Here is a 4,795-nt window from a genome sequence, read left to right as displayed (position 1 = left end):
AATACTACATGAGTGCTTTTCCAATTTTCTCTCGATTAAGAAAATTTGTAGAAGGCAAAGTAGCAAATTTTCATGTTTTAAGAAAAGTGTCTGGCAAATGGAAAAAAATAGTGTACCAGCAAACAATAATGGTCCCGTTCAAAGGCAAAGATATGCAAATTTGGCACGTTTTTGCAGTAACGCTCCACGTCTGCGCTCGAAATTTCAATGCTTCTTGGCACTACCCAAGTGCATCAGTAAAGGAACGCAAGCTTCTGCTTCAAAATGAATGGATTTGGTTAAAGGTTATCTAAATTCTACGGAAAGCTTGTGCGAACCGGGAGAGGAAAAAAAGGTCTGTCACCGAGAAAATCCTCGCACAACTGCTTCCCCGACTTCCTTTGTCCCCCCGCGGCGTGTGCCAGAAACCTAATGTCTCAGACAGCCTTTTGTGGGCGCGCGCAAAAAAAACATTCAATTTTGAACGGAAAAAAAATACAGGCGCGTAGACGAGTTGGTTTGCCGAAAAGCTTGAGGTGAGCGAGAGAGGAAGAATTACGAATGGAGGAGGGGAGTGGAAAGGAGAAAAAGAAGAGTGAGGGGGGACTAAAAGGAGAAATAAAAGAATAAGGAGAAGGCGAAGGCAAAAGGTCGCTTCATCCCCGACCTTCCTTTGCTCTGCCCTGCTTCCCGCACGTAGTATATTCCCTTTAAAAACTTTTTCCCCCCTTACCTTTTAACCCAATTTGTAAAAAGAGCGAACTCTTTTCCCTCAACTCGTCAACGCACTTCCACTTTGCCCGAGGCGTAATCAATTTTGCAGCGAACCGTAACGCAACACCCACTCCACAAATTGCCGCCGCAATGAAGTTGCGCCAACCTGTATTTGAACAGTTTCGCCTAAGTCAAGTTCATCCCTTTGACGGCAGAGTGAGAGAGAGAGAGAGAGCTAACTATCGCAACACACATACATTCATATATATACACACCCACATAGCCAGACGATCGAATGTCCTCCTCTTCCGTTTGCCCCATATCCTCCCCACCACCGCCCCCGCCCCATTTACTCCACCGCGCTGTTCCGGTCCCAGCGTACACATCCTCTGCTTGCACTCCATGAACTCGAGCCGAGCCCCGGACGTAAGGGAGGGCTTGCAGATCCGGTGAGGGAGCGATCGGAGAGGAGGGACAACTGAATGAATCTACGCGATGACACTAGAGCCCTACAAAGCGCCTCCCAAAAACTCACCAACTTTCACTCGGCTGGCGAAGGAATGGAACTCGAGCCTCGAGTTAAGACCCCCTGGATCAGGGGCTCCTGGTTCCTCGGCCAAAAACTACGCTGCAGACGTCTGAACGGATTCGTCTGAGGCCTCTGATACCCACACATGATATGCTATCCACATAACACTTCACATTGAATGCTCATTTACGGAGAATAAGCGCTAAGATTTAACATGAGAGTCGTAACTTTTAATTTTTCGCTTGGCTCAAGGGATGGGAATTCGAATCCCTTTCTCCTTCTCTCAGCACGTCCATTTTTCCATCGCTGAAACCATTGATGGCACTATCTCTCAGGTAATTAGGACGCACGTAGCTTTCAGAAAATTAATGCCATGGAAAAAGGAATGGACGAGTGGAATGACCGAGCTGTTAAAGAATGATGCATTCAGCAATCACCTATTTGGTCCCTTAAAAGCTACCGCTGGAGCTATCACTCTGAGGGGCGGAAAAAATAGTCGTTTCATTCAGGCTTTGCAAGCACTATGGATCGCGGTGGTAGTTTCTTTTCCTCGTGTTATGGATGTTTACCTCAGCTTTCGGCTACCGCGCAGCGCTCCAGTCCAGCACTCCAACCCTTCTCTTTATATTTCCTCGGAGGATCAAACACACATAGACGAACACAGACGCGCTCAAAGTCCACCGTAGGGCGATCGCCGAAAATCGAGGAAAACCGCTAACGTCTCCTTTTTCGGAGCTTTGCGGTCTCGTTCCGTTCGTTTGGGTTAAACACCACTGCCATGTGGACTCACAGGTGGTGCGTCTGGATCTGAAGACCGTAAAATTCCCAATCTGCACATTCCTGGAGGACTTCAAAGGATGCTATGCAATGCAATGAGATCAAATAAACATGGTGCTTCCTCCACTTCTTCTGTCTTCACGAGCAAAAGTGACAGCGGAATTCACTCTTGCAAGTGCCACGACCTGGACAGTAAATTAATATTCAAGATAAAATGTGAAGTTTAATAAGTTTATGCAAAGTAAGCATACTATTCATTCATAACTCTAGAAATATTTATAAGCTATACTTTCTATCAGGACCTGGAAAAGTAAAATATAACAATAATTGGCTAAGAATAGCGATGTATATCCATATAAAGTGCTCATACACAAATCAACTAATATTCCATGACAGTTACAGTTGATGGAGATAAACATAGTTACCACGTTTTACAACATTAAGTCAACGTAGCTTTGAAAACACTAGAGCTAAAACATTGCTGCAGTAAGTTGAAAATTAGGTTGGGTATCCACATAAGGAGTTCAAACACGCGCTAACCATCAACCCAAGGTAATCTTTTGGAAGTACATTAACCAAAATATGCAAATATTTTTTCAAAGTAATTTTTAAATTAATGAATTTTGATAACATTTCTCAACTGATGCGAACCGTCATTGTAGAAACCTAAGAGTATAATAAAAGAGAATATACTCGTATATTAGAAGAGCCAAAAAATTTTGAATTTTGAATCCATGCATACAGAAAAATATATTGTACATACTAGTAAAAAGCTGTCCTCTACTTAAGTTATAAATTTAGCATAATGGTGGAAAAACAGTAAAGCGCGAATTGGCTTGCCATCAAAACTTAGGTGACATGATGCCATTTGTACATCTACTCGCATTAGTTTTCATGGCTCAATATTTAGAGTGAATGAGAAAAATACCTTCTCGAAAAAAATTCATGAGGTTTCCGGAAGCTAATGAACTAGCATGCAGTAGATTTCAAACTGACATTAAAGCCTTCATATAAATTTTGTTTTAAGTAGCTACACATTCCTTCAATCTCATCGTGGGTCAGTCGTTTGCATTAATTCCCTTAATTCCATATTAACAAACTGTATGGGCTTGAAATCCTTCAATATCCACCTAAGTTTTACGATGTTTCACTGTAAGTGGAATTATAACCGTTATTACTTCATCTTGGCTTTCCTTTAATCTACGCACAAGGCGTTCATATGAAATAAATTCCAAGAATAACAAACGCAAACAAGGAAAACGAGAAAATTCACGGTTAATAATGCAATCTCAATTTACACACACTGGAGATAGATACTGTAGACTCTATTTAAGGCTTCAGCTATTCCAGTTTCATACGCTGTCTTCTGGGAACGGAATGAATTTAATGATCAGAAGCCGTGCGAACTCAAATTTACGCAATGTTCTCTCGTTGCATAGTTACGTACCGTCGTTCAGCGCGTGAAAGGAGAGGGGGAGGATGGTGCTTTCCCGCCCCTTTTATTTTCTCTTTTAATCTCTCTCTCTCTCTCTCTCTCTCTTCACACCATTTCTTCCCCCACCCCCTCCTCCTCCACTTTCACCCGCAGGGCAGAAGTTAATTTGCAAGTGGAGTCCCCGCTAATTACGCCAGATGAAGGAGAGGATGGAAGTAGGCGTGCAGGGGGTAGGTGGGGGGGGGGAGAATGTGAAGGTAAGGGTGGGGATGGGTTTGACCGACGCATCAGAGATGAAGGCGGCGTAGAAGGGGGTGCACAATCCAACGCCCCCGGGCCGGTAAAGGGGGAGGAAACACTGTGTGCCTCACTCATACTCCCTGATACGACGTGTGTGTGAACGAGAAGCTGGGAATTGAATCCGGGCAGAGGAGAATTCGGTATGGTACGATGTTTGGAGGAGGTGAATGACAGCTTAGATCATTTACGGCACGTGAGAAGGGTAGGGAATGAAAGGTGGAGAGAAACCTGGCGTCGGCATTGCCGTGCTCTTAAAGGAATGCGCAAAGGGGAGCAGGACTTCGCCCTTTGTGGTCCAACGTCAAGGCTGGCTCGACATCACAAGGCGCTATGATTATATAAGGGCAATTTTTCAAGAGGAATCACGCATAGACAATTTTTAAAGAATAAACCCTGAAACTGAACCTATAGCAAAATATAACAGCAAGTGCAGTTTTGCATCAAACAATTAAATGATAACATTTCAAAAGCAACAATCATTCCTGCCAAGTATTTATTTTTTCTGAAAAATTAATTTGGACCAGACAGCATCGCATAAAAATTGGACAGCAAAAGGTTAAAAACAGAGGGAGAGCTGTACTTAAAGCAGCCTTCACAAAACTTTAATTAGGGTTCGGGTAATCCCTGAAAAATCTCTGTCACCGCCGGAGCTTAAACCCGGGCCATGTGGTGCGAATCCAACACCCTAGCAACAGGACACCACCCTGAACCTCTCCTTGTCAAATGCTCCTGCAGCTTAAAACATTTTTTTCTCATTTTAAAGAGCGAGAAAATGGCTGAATGAGAAATACTTTGTTTCTGTCTAAACTTATCTTTCCCGTCCATCTGCCGAATCACCTTATTAAAATAAATTAATTATTTCGAGCCGGGTCATTCGGGAATCAGGCCAGGAGGAAAAAAGAGGCATGGATATGGTAAGCGAGGCTGGCACATGGGCGATATAGATCGTATCTAGATACCAGGAATCGCGGGTTAGGTGCCAGATTTGCTTCCTGCTTCACACAATTGCCTACCGTGAACTGTTTATGAAAGCTACCGATACACGTGGTGTCTCCAATAAT

The sequence above is a fragment of the Ischnura elegans genome, chromosome 1 (genome assembly GCF_921293095.1).
Source record: "Ischnura elegans chromosome 1, ioIscEleg1.1, whole genome shotgun sequence".
NCBI lineage: Eukaryota > Metazoa > Arthropoda > Insecta > Odonata > Coenagrionidae > Ischnura > Ischnura elegans.
This window is presented reverse-complemented; position numbering follows the sequence as displayed.